The sequence below is a fragment of the Sorex araneus genome, chromosome 1 (assembly GCF_027595985.1).
Source record: "Sorex araneus isolate mSorAra2 chromosome 1, mSorAra2.pri, whole genome shotgun sequence".
NCBI classification, from domain to species: domain Eukaryota; kingdom Metazoa; phylum Chordata; class Mammalia; order Eulipotyphla; family Soricidae; genus Sorex; species Sorex araneus.
In genome coordinates this window covers 95596248-95615529 of record NC_073302.1, presented here as the reverse complement: position 1 = coordinate 95615529, position 19282 = coordinate 95596248, and positions in this window count along the sequence as shown.

The following is a 19282-nucleotide window of genomic DNA, read 5'->3' as shown; positions in this document are numbered from 1 at the left end:
GCTACTGGTGCCTGCATGAGCAAATCGATGAACAACGGGACAACTGTGCCCCTTACTCCCATTTGAAGACTTGCTATTTAGAGGTTGCTACTGAACTTTTTAAACAGCACCAGTATTGCCTAGTTGACCATTACCTGGTTAAGGTTCATTTTAAAGTAAAATGTACTAAAGAAAGTTTTTGGAATCAGATTTTCTCCTTGCTTCAAGCTATTCACCAGAAGTCTAGTGGGAAAGGTATTTTTGAAAGATGCATCAATGCTTTGAAAGTCACTAGGGGGTGTCATCAGTAAATCACCAACTATACAATATCCGTTAAGAAGGCACAATTTCTACCCCTGCCACACTGAATTTAGCCTCAAAGTCTGTAAACATTTGAAACAACTTCTGAGAGTTCCAAAGAAAACTTTAAAGGGGGACCTCTCCAATCTCTGTCCACTCGCCATTTTCTGTTTACTGAAAGCAGCCACAGACTCATTAATTTCTTTATTCCACAAACATATTTTGTGCCCCTAGTCCAGGTTATCAGGTGTTGGAGGTGCTAACAGTAGACAGAAAATAAAAATTATGTTTCCATGGGTCCCAGAGCCTGTGGAGGGAGTCAAGTCTCAAACCCCATTTCCATTTCTGGTGACTTGAGCTGTCCCAACCAACTACTGAAGGCAAATTTAATCTTTCAATCCTTTTGGCAGTGAGATGAAATACAAACCAGGTACAAATTCCTCTTCTTTCTCAGTTTGTCATTTTTTACTTCTTGTCATCTCAGTTCCTTCATCTATAAAATGGTATCACTTGTATCACTTGTCATCCCGTTACTCATCTATTTGCTCGAGCGGGCCAGTGACTTCTCCATTCATTCCTGTCGAGTGCTAGTGTAGCCCAATGGTGTCTGCTCGCACCAGGAACACGAAGAACCTAAAACCACTCATTCAGGGTCTGATGAAGTCTTACCATCTCGTAGGTGGGCGGCCAGGCATCCTTTTGATGTCCCTCGGAATCCATTGGTAATAGCTTTAATCCAGCAGTCGTCTCCAAATCGCATTACGTGTATGGCCCATCTGATTTTCAATGCCTTGGCAAACGAGACAGCGTCCCTGATTCTGGATCGTTGATGGAGGTCAGAACTCCAGATTCCTTCTCTCACTTGAGTGAAACGTTATATTCCAAGCAAAGCTTTTTTGATTCCTCTTTGGGATACCCGAATAGCATTCTCATCCTGTTTTCATAGGGCCCAGGTCTCTGAGACATATGTTAGTGCAGGAAGAACGGTGGAGTTGAAAAGATGTGCCCAGAGCCAGAGGTTCTTCGTTCTCTTAACAACTTCTTCAACGCTCTTGAAGGCATTCCATGCTGCTCTCTTCCTCCTGTGCAGTTCTGGCGCCAAGTCATTTGTCATGTTGAGTTCTCGACCCAGGTACACATAACTGCTGCATTCTATATTCTTGTATACTATAAAATGGTATACAAGTTAATCACATCTTTGCAGAGTTGCTGAGGTGATTAGGAAATAATATAAGTAATAAACACAAAATCCACATGTATCCACAAAATCCTTAAAGACTATTGTTCCCTAGATCTTTTAAGTTAAAGGAAAAAAAATATCCTTTTAATCCATCTTGCTGTTAGACATCTTGCTGAAGATAGAGCAAAAATAGTAAGACGCTCAGAAGACAATGAGAATAATTTGCAGCCCCCATTGCACAGGAGTATTCTATATAAAGAGGCATTCCAAGTCCTAGAATCTTTTCATTTGGAAAGGAAAGCTCCCAGAGGCACAATGTTTACAGTAAAATAAGCTGACGACAGGTATAGGAAAAGCTAATCAGGAGCCACTATTTACTTCCCCCCTCAAATACAAGAACTAGACTGTTCAACACATTGTATAATAGCCGTGTCACCTTCCACTTTGGAACACTATCAAAGTGAGCTTTACCCTCCCTTCCTCCTAGCTGTGGTGCCAAGCCACACCCCAGTCTCCGCCAGCACACAAGACACTGCAATATACACATACCGCTCAGAATCTGGAGGTTCTGGCCCTCTGGGGAGCTGGAGCCACACAGCCCAGCTGCTGGTGTTCGGGATTAAACCTAAGCCCACCAAGGTAAAGTGGTCTGTCCAAACTGGTCTGGAAGCTGAAAACACATCTAGAGTTAGCTTGACTTCAGGGTCAGATTACTGGGTTGATCTCTGCTAGACCTAGGTGACCTTGAGAATTAATAATTCCAATTTTAATATGGTTGGAGAATCAGTGAGTAGGTCGGGTCAGTGTATTCTGTATCAGTTGTCTGTGGTGTCTTGATTCTTGGTGTAGTCATTACGCTCTTTGAAACAGCCTGAGGTGGGTCAGGTACAAAGCGGGATCGTTGGGGGAAAGTTGGAAGATTCAACATATTCCTCCCACCTTACTTCCCTTCACCAACAATAAAGTACAAACTTCAAAAGAAATGTACTGAAATGGTGAACCCTGGACTCCAAGACCTTTGCCGCAGTAAAAACCTGTGGTCAGATTTTGGTCAGGGCAATCCTTGGACAACTTGGTGGCCATCCAAGTGTGCTTTCCATGGGGAATAAAGTTCATGTTTTGGAGGCAAAATCCTTGACTTTTTTTATCCTGTTATTCAAATTATTTCCTAATAATCTTCAGCATTTTTACACTCAAGAGACCTTAAAGGAACAGGATGTAGGAGTACAATCTATTTTCCTTCCTTTTGCTAATGAATAGATGTTTTCTTTCTGAATTCACTGGCCCTACCACCTATTTTTTTCACTCTCAAATACCATACAAAAAAGAAGTCAAATAGCAATCAAGAAACTGTAAGTTACCATGTTTTGCTTTGGATTTGTGCGGTATCTTTTCTTTTTAAAATTTTATTTTTAGTTAGACACTGTGACTATCAGAGATTTTCAACATGAAAAACCTAAAAAGAGAGGAATAGAAATTTTAGCACATATATGCATAAACAATAGGAAATAGTATGGGTGTTTGTGGTGCCACCTATTGGCCAGAAAGTAAGATTGAACTATATGTGCTATTGTTGATTGTGAAGATGAATAAAAAGTGTAATTTATGCTATTACAGCCAAAGTTATATATATTTTAACAGGGCTTTCCTGATTCCAAAATAGAGTGTTTAAATTTTGTCTTTAGTCACAGCTACTTGGCAATGTAGCACTATTTTACTATGTAATTTTTACGTTGGTTGACTTAATCAACTAAATATATAGAAAGAAATATGTTATGAGACCTGTTCTCTGGGTACTCTGTGATGAATGCACACATATTCCTACTTGAATGATTTTTCTAACTTGAAATTCATTACTGCATTGGTTACCTGTCCAGGTCTCGTTCATCAGCCATTTTCCTGAGTTATATGAACTCTGGTCAATACAGCCCACAGCTATTCCTTTCCCTGGCGCACTGCCCTTGGCTGAGAGCAACCATACTGACCAGGAGAGTTCAAGCCAGTTTCACGCACATACCCAACTTCCATAGCCAATAACTAAGGGTTCCAAATACAAGCACCCTCACCTCCGAGAACACAAATTCTTTGTTGAAATTCGTATTTCTCAACTCCCCAAATGATTAAGCTGAGCTAAACTCAAGCTGAGGCCAAATTCTTGTTTGTTTTTTTCCCCCTGTCCTTTCTTTCTCTCTCACTTTCCTCCCCTCTTTAAAAATACTCAATAAATCACTGGAACACAACTACTCTCAGGCTCTGCTTCTAAGGAAACTGACTTAAGAATTATCCCCAAGAAAAATGCACCTTTGTATTAATAAAAACCTTGAGAATAAAAATGTCTCATTTGGTCTGTGAGTATGGTTTTCCAGACATCCTTGATCACATGGGTCTTATCTATAAGCAACAAGCCCAGACTGAGAGACACAGCAGGTATATGGCACTGTGGGACCAAAGACTTGGGAGATGACATAAAATATATCCTGGAAATGTCATTCTGCCCCAGCCTTCTGAGAAATGCATTTAGTTTCAAAATAGTACATCCGTGCTGGCATTAGATCTCGTGCTCCCAGGAGCAGTGAAAAATGACCTGGAATTGGAGGAGTGAGGCTTTACACATTTCTGCAGTGGCCAGAGAAGCCAAGTTCTGAGGACTTGTGCCAAAGGAGAACCTTGAGGAAAGAAATAAACAAGAACTCTGTCAGAAGACAATTCCGAAATCATCTAAGAATTGTTGGTTGGGAGAGATGCATAAATAACATAAAAGAGATGGTGAAGGACTACATATTGATATTTAATGATGTATACCCAAACTATAAAATATGATTCTGCAATTTTACTTTAATGTTTACCAAAAAAGAAAATATTGACTAATTAATTGGATTAGGGGCATAACTGGTTCCTAAGAAGTTGCAGGACTGAGTCATAAACTGGAATCTAGTCAATTCAGGGTTTACATCATACTTCCCCAACTTCACTCAGTTTTCTCATCTACGAAACAGAGATTGTACTATTTACTCCCCAAAGTTAAGGTGGGGTTATTAATAAATACATTGTGGATGCAGTACCTGGTTAATACTAATCAAGGAATGAAGGGAAACATTTTTTAAAAATTTCACTTATTTTTAGGCCACACCCAGCAGTACTCAGGGGCTACTCCTAACTCAGTGTTGTGGGGTTGCTCCTGGCGGTTTTCAGGGGATCATGTGGTTACTGGGCCTGAGCGTAGGCAGCCCTTTGAGCTGTCTCCTCAGTCCTGAAGGGCAGTTGTTTTTTTATTCACTGGAGCTACAGCATCCACTGGTCAGTCTAACTTCTTGAATAAAGGCAGAATTTTGACATATTTCTTTTGGGGCAACACACGGCACTGCTCAGGACTTACTCCTGATTCTGTACTCAGGGATTACTCTTGGTGGTGCTTAGGGGACCATGTGGCACATGTTATAATTGCTATACTCTCTCCAACTGTATTTTGACAGTTTTGGTGTTTTTTTTTTCTTTTTGGGTCACACCCGGCGATGCACAGGGTCTACTCCTGGCTCTGCACTCAGGAATTACCCCTGGCGGTGCTCAGGGTACCATATGGGGTGCTGGGAATAGAACCTGGGTCGGCTACGTGCAAGGCAAACGCCCTACCCACTGTGCTATTGCTCCAGCTCCATATTTTATTTTCTCTAAGAAATAGTTTTTATTGTCATTAAAAAATAAAGAGAGGCCAGAAAACTAGCTTGAGTCATAGAGCACATGCCCAAGATACGTGAGGTCTTGTATTCCAGTCTTAGCATCACGTGACCCTTCAAACACTGCTAGGTATAAACCTGGTGGCCTCCCAGCGCCACTAGTCTCAGCACTGTTGGTTGTTGTGAACAAGTTAGGCTTGGAGTTGTCTTTTAAAAAACACATTATTATCAGGCCTAAGCAATAGTACAGCGACCAGCCCCATATTTTGACATTTTTTAATTCAACTTGTTTTGAACATGGTACAAACAAAAAGAAAGTTATATTTGTTGTAGTGAAAATGACTTTTCCAAAGTGTATTTACAACATTTAAAGAGTTGTTACTCTAAACAATATTACTAATCTTCAGATGTAGAAATCTGATACTCCTTTGGTCAAAGCCAGGGCTTATTCTGTGAGGTCCTTCACAGCTACAGACTGCACAGTTTGTAGAAGCACCCTCTATGGATAAATTAGCTTTTTCTCACCAAGTTGTAAGTCTCATGGGTGGTCACAAAGAGGGGGCACTGTAGAGGAAACATAAGTATCATGCTTTCTAGACTCTTCTCTCCTAAGCACTCCCTCACAGCTAACGCCTAGACCAAGACGTTTTCGACCCTAGAAACCAGCGGGCAGAAACCATCTCAGAACTTTAGCACCTATTTTAGTTATTTCTATATCAGTAATATTCAAGGTAGAAAATTAAAAATTACTCACACATTACCTAGGGCAAGTTTTCTTAAACTTTTTCTACTTGCAATCCATTTTCACCTGAGAAATTTTTATTTTATGTGACACCAGGCACATAAAATAGATTTATGAACAATCTACTTACAATAAATCATAAAGAAAATCATCTTAAAACCAATTTTTGAGATTTTGCTCAACCCCCACATTCACTCACATGACTCCATACAGTGTCATAACACACTGTGGAAGAAATTGGTTTTTACTTGACTGGAAAAGCAGTTTACTTGACTGGAAAAGCAATTTCCTGAGCTATATACCTGACCATCTAGATTCTAGAATCTCTAGGTGTAAAATCAGAGAACAATTGTCTGAAACATTATGAATCATTTCCTTCTAAGCTTGCTGACTATATGGAAGGCATTTTCCCTTGATTCCCTTCATCACAAGGCTACATGAGCATCGAAGGGAGAATTGATGTTTCTTAGAAAGGTTTTCCTCCAAAAAGAATTCCAAAGATAAGAGTCATCAATCTTTTTTACCCTTGGTTAACCTTCTCCTATTCCATACCTCATTTCCACAACACATACATAAAATGATCTCTTAGAGTGATCCTCTTCTGTGATTTATAGAAGACAACCTCCAGCAGGTAGAAGCAACTAAGTAATGGATAAAAAGATAAACCTGTTGTTTATCTTTTCTAAAATCGCTTTGACATTTTAACATGTAATTGTTTTTTCTCTAACCCTGGCTTACCTAAGTCCTCGAAGCAACAATCCAGTTCTCTGATGGTGAAAAATATCCAGAGTGTCCAGATAGTCAGTTTGACAATAGGATACCTATAAAGTTCATGATGTTTTCAATATTGCATAAGCCTTTGATAATGCATATTACTGCTAACATCATTTCTGCCAATCGAAGCAAATTCAGCTGTCCTCTCACCAACAGCTGTATTATGATGTAGCTAGAGCTGTTTCAATTCTTTTAGCCTAGTTCCTAGTTAACTACATCCAAGTGAACATCAGTGTAATTAAAGAACAAAGCCACTAAGGCATAGTCAAAGAAATATTCCATACCTATTCTAGGGACTAGGTCTTGAGATAAATTAAACATGATTTCTGCCTATAAGAAATTTATTCTTAGGGCTGGAGAAGATAGTACAATTACTTGAGCAACTGCTTTATGTGCAGGATGCCTGGGACTAGGTCCCAGCACCACATGGTGCCTGAGCACTGTGAAGAATGGCCTCTGAGTCCAGAGCTCAGAATTCATCCCGTAAGCAGGAATGAGGAGAGAGAGAGAAAGAAAGAGAGAAAGAAAGAGAGAAAGAAAGAAAGATAGAAAGAAAGAAATGAGAGAAAGAAAGAAAGAAAGAAAGAAGGAAAGAAAGAAAGAAAGAAGGAAAGAAAGAAAGAAAGAAAGAAAGAAAGAAAGAAAGAAAGAAAGAAAGAAAGAAAGAAAGAAAGAAAGAAAGAAAGAAAGAAAGAAAGAAAGAAAGAAAGAAGGAAAGAAAGAAAGAAAGAAAGAAAGAAGGAAAGAAAGAAAGAAGGAAAGAAAGAAAGAAGGAAAGAAAGAAAGAAGGAAAGAAGGAAGGAAAGAAAGAAGGAAAGAAAGAAAGAAAGAAAGAAGGAAGGAAAGAAAGAAAGAAAGAAAGAAGGAAAGAAAGAAAGAAAGAAAGAAAGAAAGAAAGAAAGAAAGAAAGAAAGAAAGAAAGAAAGAAAAAGAAAGAAAGAAAGAAGAGGAAGTAAGGGAGAAAGGAAAGATGGAAGGAAAGAAGGGAGGAAGGAAGAAAGGAAGGAAGGAAGGAAGGAAGGAAGGAAGGAAGGAAGGAAGGAAGGAAGGAAGGAAGGAAGGAAGGGTTGGATAACATTGGGTTGTCCTTGCTCCTCCCGCAGGTTTATTGAGTTACTCCCACAAAAGTGCCCCTGAGGCACACCCAATTCCATCAAGCACTAATAATCCTATATTGTTTTTCTTTTTCCTTTATGTCACTTGCATGGTTTATTTAACAATGTCCTTTTTGTATAGACACAGAAAGACAGTTCATGCTATGTTTTGTAACATGGGAGTTAATTACTCCAAAATCCAAAATAATATTTACTTCTGGGCATCCATATTTGACTTAAGCTTCAGTGGCCCTTAGTTCCTAGCACTCCAAAAGCAGGGTCCTGACAAAGGAACTGGATGGACCCAGAGCAAACTGTAAGCTACCCTGGCATCGAAAGGGGACAAGCTAAGTGCCATAAGTATAATAAGTTATGAGCAGGGTCGTGGACAAATTCTGTCATGACCCAAAAATAAGTAACAATAAGGACCCTGGGCTTAGGAAAGACTAACCTGGCCTGAGGATTGTGGTCTGGAATATATAGTGAGATGTCCCCAGGAAGAACCAACCTTCAAGCTTAAACTATCTCTTACTGTGTGACTAGAAATATTATAAGAAGTAAATTTACTATGATTGTTTAAAATGGATTACTAGCTGAGGGAAGGAGAAAGCAATACACCCTAGATGGGATTCCACTCTTGAGCGGATCTAGTAATCTAGAGTACTGAACCCTCAGAGGAGATTTTGTCCTTGAATTGATTTCCTAGAACTTCCCCTGAAGGAGGGGCTTTACCTCTGTTTGCTGTTATGACAAAGTTCAGCCCCACCTATGCCTACCCCCCACCCTTCACGATTTCTATATAACTGTGCTGTAAGGGGAGAGAGGGGACTAGAAAGTCAATGACTAGGAGGATGAGAACTGAGACTTTGGGAGTTTGAGGTCTTTGCGGACTAGAGGGTCTGTGAAAGAAAGATACAGACTAGATGACCGGCGGTAGAGGACTGTGAGACTACGATGAGACGAGGAAGAAGATAGACCAAGGTAGAGTTACACGAGGTCTACGAGGAGACTAGGGTGATGGAACTATAATGACTGGGACAACGACCAAAACTACAACTATGATTGCACCATAAGGGGGAAGAGATTGGACTACGCCAGGGAGAAGAGAGAAATAAACTGACTACCAACCAGCCTGGGGCCCCGGGCCAAGTTTCTCTGTTCCCCCGACCCTTCCTCCATCCGTCACCCTCCTCAGGCCAGGGAATGGCTCTTGGCCACAGAATGCTGGAGTCCCATAAGCCCACGCATCTTGTTTTGGAAACTCATGGGAAGGAATAAATAAATCACAGGATAGAGACCGGGAACATACTTTGCATGAAGGAGCCCCAGATCCAATTCTCAGTATCAGAGGGTCCCCTGAAAACTGAGCTGATTACTGCTCAATGTAGTCAAAATAACCATAAAGACAAATTAACAGACTAAATATCACTTGTGGATACTTTCTTTTTCTTTTAATAGTGAAATTATTTTATTTTATTTAAAAAAATTTTTATTAGTGAATTGTGAGGTACAGCTACAGACTTACAAACTTTTGTGCTTGTGTTTCAGTCATACAATGGTGGAGTACCAATCCCTCCACCAGTGCCCATTTACCATCACCAATGGTCTCAGTATCCCTCCCATCACCCCCACCACGTCCCCTCCACCCATCCGCCCACATCTGTGGTAGGCACATTCCCTTTTGCTCTTTCTCTCCTTTCGGGTGTTGTGGTTTGCAATAGAAATATTAAGTGGCCATCATGTTTGGTCTATAGTCTACTTTCAGCCCGCATCTCCCATCCCGGAGATTGGGCCCTCCTAGCATCCTTTATTTGCTAGTCCCTTTTCTATCTGAGCTGCCTTTTCCCCCAGCATGCAAGGCCAGCTTCTAAGCTGTGGAGTAATCCTCCTGGTACTTATCTCTGCTGTTCTTGGGTAAGAATGGGTTAGTCTCCCAACCTGTTACTTTATATTTGTGGATATTTTCTGTGACAAGAAAAATGTTATACTTAGGGGATATCATCATAAAGGCCAGAGATATGACTCAGGGCCTCACACACATAAGCCAAGTGCTCTACAGTGGAGCTACATCCCAGCCAGTAAAAAGAGTCTTGTGCTATAGTTTAGATACTGAGAAATTAATATTTACTGACCAACATTACATTTTCTCAACTATCTTATTGGGTTTTTACTTACCAAACAGCTGGATCGTTCATGGCTTCAGAGATGAAAAATAGGAAAACCAAGTACAGATAGTTTATAAAAATGCATTACCCCCTTTAATAGTAAGTTTAGAAATAAAGTTTACTGTGGTTGAAAAAAATTAATAGGATATAAACTTATAACTACGTGGTGTGTGTGTAATTTATTACAAGGAATTGGGTCCCAAATTACATTGTAAAGTCATGGGGAAGGGCTACTCCTAAAATTTACTTGTTAAGTTGGCAAGCTGGAGACCAGGGAGAGCTGGTCACAAACTTCCAGTCCAAAGGCTGAAAGAAATGAGAATCAAAAACAATCAATAGAATGACCATGCTGGATAAAAACTGAGTATTAAAGGTAGGTAAGGGAATATACATAACCTTTAAGTATCTGTATTGCAAACCACAAAATGCTCAAAAGGAGAGAGTGACGGTGAAAGGCGGGGGGAGGAGAGAGGGGAAGGTGTGTGAGAGAGAGAAAGATAAAGAAAGAGAAGAAAAGTGCCTACTAAAGAGGCAACTCGTGAGGGGGCTGTGGGAGGGAAACTGGGAACATGGAAATGTACACTGGGGGAGGGATGACTGCTGAAACACTGTATGACCAGAACCCGATCATGAATAGCTTTGTAATGGGCTATCTCATGGTGAGCCAATAAAAATTCAAAAGCAAAACAAAACAAAAACAATCAGCAGTGTGGTTAGAGTAGACTGGTAGGAAAACCCTCTATGTCCCTGTTTGAAGGTATTAAAGCAAGAGAAATGTCATTTAAGGGATGGGTCAACCTTTTTATTCCAATGAGACCTTAAAATGATGGGGTGAGGTCCACACATATTAGGAAGGGCCATCTGCTTGACTCAACCTGTTGATTTAAATGTTGAGCTCATTTAAATATAAGTTCACAGAAACACACAGTTATTTGACCAAATATCTGAGTACCCTGTGCTCCAAATATCTGGATAACCTGCACTCCAGTCAAGTTGACATATGACATTCACTGTCATACTTTTCTTCAGCATTTGCATTCCACCCTTTCTGGCATAAGATAACTTCAAATGTTTCAGTTCATCACATCTGAACACAACATTAAAAAGTGAAGTAAAAAGAACGGTTTTATCGTTTCTTCAGGCACTTATTGCCTAGAATTATGTCAGCTGCTCATTCATAAACTAATTGCTTTCAAGAAAGACCCATTCTTTAAGACAGCAGGGGACTCATCGTCCTCTGAAGCACTCAATAGTTTATGTATTATTGGTAGAAAGGAGGAAATGTTGAATTGGGAGAATAAGGGTAGGAGACTTTTGACTAGGTAGTCAGTAATTCCTATTCTCCTATTTTATTTTATTTATTTTTTAATTTTTAAAATTTATTTATTTTATTGAATCACCATGTGGAAAGTTACAAAGCTTTCAGGCTTATGTCTTAGTTATACAATGCTTGAACACCCGTCCCTTCACCAGTGCACATATTCCGCCACCAAAATCCCCAGTATACCTCCCACACCCCCCTCGACGCCCCCCCTGCCTGCGTAGCTGATAAATTTCACTTCACTTTCTCTTTACCTTGATTACATTCCATATTTCAACACAAAACTCACTATTGTTGTTGGAGTTTCCCCCAAAAAACAGCCGAGCTGAAAAGGAAGCATTTGATAATTAGTTTTCCATTGCTGAGAATGAAGAGATAGGAAGTCGTGCAGCCGCAATAGTGGCCATGCGGTTTGGGATTTCTGTATTTTAGTAATTAAGTCCAGAGAGATTTATGTCAAAAATTGCATCATTTCCCTTCCAGGGGCAGCATGGGGCTATGGCTTAGTTCACAGTCTACAGACATTTCTGCAAGCAGCTGCTGGTACCAGAAGTAGTCTAGCTGGCCTCCAGATCGTGGTCAATCAGCAGCAGAGCGGCCACACATACGTGCGGCCACCCGGGTTACATCTTGGCGGAGAGTGTGCAGGTATTGCCCCCGTCCCGAGATCACCTGCTCGTCCCGCTGTTGCAAGTTCCTATTCTCCTATTTTAAAGATATGGACATCGAGACCCAGAAAGACTTAGGTAGTGAACTGTCAAATTAGAATTCCCAATTGCTAACCTGCATTAATTTCTTGCTCTCTTTGCAAATGTATTTGTGGATCTCTTTAAGTCTGGGCAAGTGACATAATTACTCCAATTTTTGCTTCTTTTTTTAATTGATAGACAAAGCAACAGCTCTTACCTTTCAGAGTATATTAACTTAACATATGTAAGACCCTTTAGTACTATTTACTGCCCCATCACAATATAAAGAACTACATATCTGACCACATCAAATAAATTATACTTTTAGAATTTCATTAGAGCATCATCCTTCGTAAGTAATAGAAAAAGTTACTCCTAGAATGAAGACCAGATATTTCCAAGTTCAACAGTATAACATAGACGATTTTTAACTCGATGCCAAATCAAACAGATGAAAAAATATTTAACGATATTTTCCATGTCCAATATAAGAAACTTGAGGGCTGAAGAAATACCCCCAATGCTTAGGATGCATTCTTTGCATGCAAGAGGCCTAGGTTTGTCTCTGATATGGTGCTTCGAGAACCAACAAAGCAAGCCCTGAGCACTGCTAGATACAGCCCCGAACCAAAAACCCAACCCAAACGCTGGTAAGAACCGTGATCTATCACATGAATCACGAATCATGAAATCCCATTGATCGTCGATTTCTTGAGCGGGCTCAGTAACCTCTCCATTCGTCCTATCCCTGAGATTTTAGAAGCCTCTCTCCATTCGGCCCTCCCAATGAAGCCACACTGGAGGCTCTTTCAAGGTCAGGGGAATGAGATCCGGCTTGTTACTGGCTTTGGCATATGAATACACCATGGGAAGCTTGCGAGGCTGTCCCAACTGGGCAGGAAAATCTCAGTAGCTTGCTAGTTTCTCCCAGAGGAAGAAGTAGGTTACAAGATATCTCGGTGGCTACAACGGCCACATGCTTCTGGGAGCTTGCTTTTAAGTCTCTGGATGTTAGCCGTTGATGGGATTACACACACCTGGGTTCCTCTGCCGGTACCTTCATGCGTGAGGCCTGTCCGAACATGTGGAGAGGGGCCTCGAGCATGGCTGTGGCTAGGTTCCGGTGGTCTTTGGCCGCTGGGAACTCTGCATGGGGCGGGGAGGGAAGCTGGAGCCCATCTCCTCCGAGGGGCCCCTGGAAAGATAGCCAGGTGTGCGGGCAAGAGACCGTGATCTATGCACAATTTAATTCTCAGGAACTCCTAGGGTGATTCTTTCTTACAAAGGAGTGGGGATTGGAGAGATAGCCCAAAGAGCTAAAGCATGTGGTCTGCATGCAGGAAGAAGAGGTTTGGTCCCTGACGCTATCTGCTCCCTTGTGTACTTTCAGGAGCAACCCCAAGCACAAACCAACTTCCCAGCACTGACAGGAATGCATTAAACTCATGACCCAAATGAAAACACAGAAATTGCTTTTCATTTCCTGGGAAAGAATCAGTATCTTAGTCTTAGAACTAAAAAGAAAACAGAATTTCATGATTTACTTGCTAGATAATATTGCTCTGTCAATACAATTTCTGGGGATTCTTTGGGTCCCTTAGGTTCTAATTGCCAATGCTTTAGCATGATGCAGCAAATTCTGAGCTGAGTCAGAGATTAGGATTCCAGGTTTGCCCTAGCAGTTCAAAATTTACAGTCAATTAACATGTCCCTTTGTGAGTCTACATTTCTCTGCAAATGGGATAAGAAGACACACTCCTTGGTCACTTGTTACCCTCTAATTCTGATACTTTCTGGGCCATCTAATGTGGTCTAGCATTACAGAGATGCTATCATTCAGACTTCATTAGCAGGGATGCTTCAGCTTGTCCTTCAGGGAGACTTGAACAGTAACAGATGGAGGAATGAGCCATTTGACATAGTTTTTCTGAAACACAAAGTTTAAACAAAAAGGAAGGTAGACTGGGAAGGCTGACATGTAGAAATGGACACCACCTTGAGGTCAAGCAGCAGAGCACATCTAGGCTGCTAGAAAGCAGTGCCTACAAGGTTAAGAAACAGAAAGAACAATCTGTACTCTATTTCTCCGCATACGCCAGATTTCACAGATGGGTTTGCTGCTATTGTCCTTGGGAATCCTCATGTCTCCAGTAAGGTCCTGGAAGGAATACAATGTGGTCTGTGGGTGAAGTACATCTCCCACTCACCTGTCTTAGGTAAGTCGTCTTTACTCGAGTACTGGCTCTCAGCTTCATTACCTGGTGAGTGAAATTCTGCCATCAATGATCTGGAAGGTTTCTTCCAGGTCTCTGGTCCTCAAACAAATGCTGCTACTGTTTCTTTGTATGTTTCTGAAAATTAGAAACCATAAAATGTGTCCCTTATTGTTTTAGAATGGAAATAAAACCCCAGTTGCGCATGTGGGTGGTGGTCAGGGGCCACTTTAATGCTGTGCTCGGGGTATATGAAGGACAATCAGGATTTGAACTTGTGACCCATAGACTTTCAAGGCAGGCAAGTTGAGTCCCTAAATTATTTCTCTGGGCCTCCGAGATGTGACTTCTTGGAGGCAAAGAAAATAATGAGTAAAACCAAAACAAGAAAATCTAAAATTAAGTCAAATTCTTGAAGTTGAAGAACTGAAAGCTCTCTGGATAGGGAAGGAAGGAAGGAAGGAGGGAAGGAAGGAAAGAAGTAAGTAAGGAAGGAAGGAAGGAAGGAAGGAAGGAAGGAAGGAAGGAAGGAAGGAAGGAGGGAGACAGGGAGGCAGGGAGGAAGGAAGGAAGGAAAGAGGAAGGAAGGGAAGGAAAGAGGGAAGGAGGGAGGCAGGGAGGGAGACAGGGAGGCAGGGAGGAAGGAGGAAGGAAAGGAGGAAGGGAGGAAGGGAGGAAGGGACATTAATTTGCAGCCAATGCACCATCTGTAAGGTCGGGTACATCTGTATTGGAATACAACTCATGTTTACTGTCGAAACTCTAGCAAATCTCTTCAGTTTGGAGGGACTCTTATTTTCTCGACAATAAAATGCAGTAGGTACCAGATAGGTTAATTTATTTAACAAATATTTACTAAGCACCAGAGGTAATTAGTGAATAAGACAGTAAAGATTCTGTCATCCTTGAGGTTATTTCTAGTTAATGGAAAGAGAAAATTAACAAGCAAGTAAATAACCAAACAGAAATGGACATTGAGAAGGGCCATGAAGCGTCATGAAACAAAATGGGATTAAGGGGATTAAGGAGTGAGTGACAGGAGCGAACAATGAATGTGAATATTCAGGAAGACCTTTCAGAGAAAATGGTATCTGGGAGAAAGAAGCAGCTATAGGAAGATAGGGAGCAGAGGGGCTACAAAGGCCTCTTTGTAGGAACCAATCAGGTGTATTTCAGGATTAGAGGGAGGCTGATGTGAAGCTGCATGTGGTAAGAATTCAGAATATTACTGAGGTGAGGGGAGATGGAGATCTACAAGATTTTGTAGCCTTGATCAATTTTACTCCAAAGGCAAGAGGATTAAGAACCCACAGAGAGTTTTTAAGCAGGAAAGGAACATGATTAAAGCAGTTGGCTTTAAAAGACCCTTCCGTATGTTTTATAAAGAAAAAAATGTCAAAGGAGAGTTGATGTGAGCTGGAGAGGTGGTGGGGACAGAGATGGTGAGAAGTAATCCAGATTTGGCGCATAGTTTAGGAGGCATGTGGATTAAATAAAATAATTTATATAAAGTACTCAGAAGAATGCCTGACAGAAGGGCTTTAATTAAGTCCTAGTTAGAGATAACATGATCTGGCATACCGGCCTGTTAGGAATTCCAAGAGGAATCTGGTAAATACTTAGGTCATAAGATCAGGTTAGCAAACGAAATAACCAAGAGTGATTCAATCACTCTTTATGTGCACTGGGTAAGTCTTATTTGAGGCTGTCATTTCATCATTCATAAAAGGAAAGAGCAGATGAACTCTAGGGTGGGTAATAAAGCTAAAATTCTAATAGCCAGTCAGGGTTTTATTAAATATTGAGTTATTACAGATGAGGTAGAATAAAGAATTATTTGTTATTGTTTGGGGGCCACTACTAGTGGCATATGGGAGGCACTCCCAATGGTGTTCAAGTACCATGTGGTGCTAGTGACCAAACACTGACCTCCCTCATGCAAAGCATGTGATCAGCTTATTTCTCTGGCCCCTAGAATAAAGTTTAATAAGATGAAGACATAATACTTGGAAATCGAAGTATAATGACGCACTTCATGCAAGGAGTTGCCTTAGTGACTGCCCTGACCAGATCTGTAATCAATACAGAATGCTTAGCACAGAGTCTGAGTAAGAGACAAACTAGATTCCATGTTCGTCTTTTACTACCTTTCGCCTGGATGGTGCAGCTCACCTCAAAGAAGCCAAAGGACAAGACGGTACAGGGCTGGATGCTTGCAAAGATAAGCCAGCAGATAAGAGACAAGATCTGTGAACTGCTTTGGAGCCTGGCACCTAAAACTAACTTTTAGTACAAAAAGATGCTGCTTCACTTCTATCTCCTCTTGTCTTGCCTTTACTTTTCTGTAGCCAATCCTAACCTAGAACTCTGTGGAAAATGAAATCCTGGGAAATGTGGTTTTATTTTGCTAAACTGAGAGCATAAATTATCAGCGTTCACAATTTGTCTACTTGGCATTCATGCACACTTCCTTTAGCCAGACTTAATTTCTACATACAGACAATAGTAAAGTCACGTGTCCACTTGCATCACACAACTATCCCTCAAGCAACTAAAAACAAGCCATTCTTTTCTCCAAGAGGATCTAAAATCCGTTTGTTGATTTTTAAGTGCTACTCATTATTTTTCTAGCTGAGTCACATTCTTTTATATTTTCTTATTCTGTTCTAAATATATTTGTGGAACGACAAGCCCACCTAAACCTTTAGGATGGCAACAGAATGAATCTTGTGTTCCCCCAACAGTCACATGCTGGAATCCTAATTCCTAATGTTACAATTTGGAGGATAAGCTGAGGAAGGTGATGTCTCGTGGTTGAGACTAGAACCCTATCAACTCAAGCTCCTCAGATGCCTTTCCTGTGTAGTAGTGAGGCCGACAACTTACACAAGCAAATTTTCCAGAAAATAAGGTAAAACTTGCATGCCTTCTATAATGTAACTTTAGAAGTCACGTAGTGTCACTTCCACCATACTTTATTAATTGAAGAAGTCACAAATTATCCCAGGTTCGAAAAGAGAGAACATGAACTCTGCCCCTCAAGTGAAGAAAGCTAAAGAATTGGAGGCAATGTTTAAAACCAATGCTAGGACTTTTTCTAATTTAGGCATAGGAAGTAGGTAGATAATCCTTTGATGATTATTAGCCTCAATTTTATTTTTATTAATTCCTTATCTGAATCAACTAATAAGTTTGCCTCTGAGAATATTACAGATGATTTCCTTTCCATGGTGATCCAGGACTCTTGGGTCACACACTTCTCACTACCAAACTTTTTAAATTTTATTTAGAATATTAGGAAAAATCTAATTTTTTCCTACAAACTCACCAGCTACAGATGTTGCCCTGAATTACAACTCCTTGGCTTAAGGTCCCTTGAGACTCCTTACAAATCCTTGGTTCAAGACCACCTATTCTGCACATACATAGTTCATAATAGCTACAAGTGGCAACAATGAGAGATGTGTTCTCTCTGATTCTGAGTGGTCAACTGGCCAGTGATCAGAGGTAAAAAATTTCTTAGTCTGATTCATGAAAAGATCATAGACCCCTGAATTAAATAATGATTTTGGCTGAGATACTTTTTTTTTCTCTCTAAAATAGTTTAAGAATGGGTGCAGTAGGGTCAAAGTGATAGTACAACAGGTAGGGCATTTGCCTTGAACGTGGCCAACTCAGGTTCGATCTCCAGCATCCCATATGGTCCCCCGAGCCCCACCAGGACTAATTCCTGAGTGCAGAGCCAGGAATGGCTCCTGAGCATTGCTGGGTGTGACCCCAAAAGCTAAAAAAAAATTTTAAAAATTAAAAAAATAAATAAATAAAAACAAGAATGGGTGCAGTAAAATTGAAAAAGAAGCTAAGTGATGAATACAAGTTTGGAGAAAGGAGTTGTGCACGATGACTTCCTTGTAGAGAGACTGACAGTTGGGACGTGGCCATAATTCTGGAACCAATTAGGTTAAAATCTGTAGGTGACCTTACCCAGCATGTAAGTCTCTTTTTTTTTCCTCTGAAGAACCAGAGAATTATAGCTAGAATCACTCATTTATTTAGCCTAAGTATGGACTTAGAGCCTTCTGTGGGTCAGCTACCATAACTTTTTGTTATCTAGCAGTATGCTCAGAGGTCTGTGAAGAGTAACACTCCCCCACACCTCCCTCAGGTAACAAACAAAATATACTACAGGAGGTAAGAAAAAGTGCTTATGCAAGGTAGTTTCTCTCTTGATCTTTATCCATCTCTTCTAATATGTTACTAAACTTTATGAGGTTCGGGACCACCTTTGACATGTCCATATCCCTTCCAATTTTCTGCCCAGTTTCAGCTCAGTGGCAGGTTCACAACAACTCATATTTGCCAGTGTTTCACTGATAAATCCTGAAAAGAAACTTGGCTGTGGGGGTAACAAGCCTGTCCACATGGTCTCTGTCATCTTGAAGCTTTTTGGTTACTAAATCATCACTGCCAATATGCAACAATGTGCTTTGTATATTCTTGTTTGATAGGAGGAAGAGCAGTTATCTGACATGTAAGATCTCAGTGAGGAATTGATTCTTCCCTGGTGACCAGGGGTGCAATAAATTCAAGTCACTGGCTTTGCCACTTTGGAATTATTTCTTAACCTATTAGGGCTTTTAACTGGATTCCTGCTCCCTTTCACCTCACCCAGTACACATGGTTTTGTAACAAGTTTCAGTGCCAGGGAAGATACAGCACCCAGACTGCCTATGAAGCGAGGGCATGTGGCATGGCTTCTCCCTATGCATCTGTTGTATGATAAATTTCTAATACTTAGGAAAGTTTAGTATCAGTGATTTTTTTCTTGAAAAATCAAAAAGGATAATAATGGGCCACTTTCTTGCATTCTTTATCAAGACAGTTCTAAATATTCTGTCCAGATCCAAAGAAGCTGGTTTCTTCATGAGAAGTTGGAATAAGATTCTTCTTGGAAGCTACTGAATATGGATTAGTTGGATTTGTTTCACAGGAAATAAAAAGCAGGCTCTGGGGTGACTACGTTGGCACTTAATTGGGTTAGCAAAAGAACTGCAAATGAGAGGTTTTCCTTAGGAGGGAAAGGATGTTTATGGGCCCCCAGCCCCCTAGGTGGTGGAATTTTTCTTAAATGTTAGTCTTCAATGCAGCCTT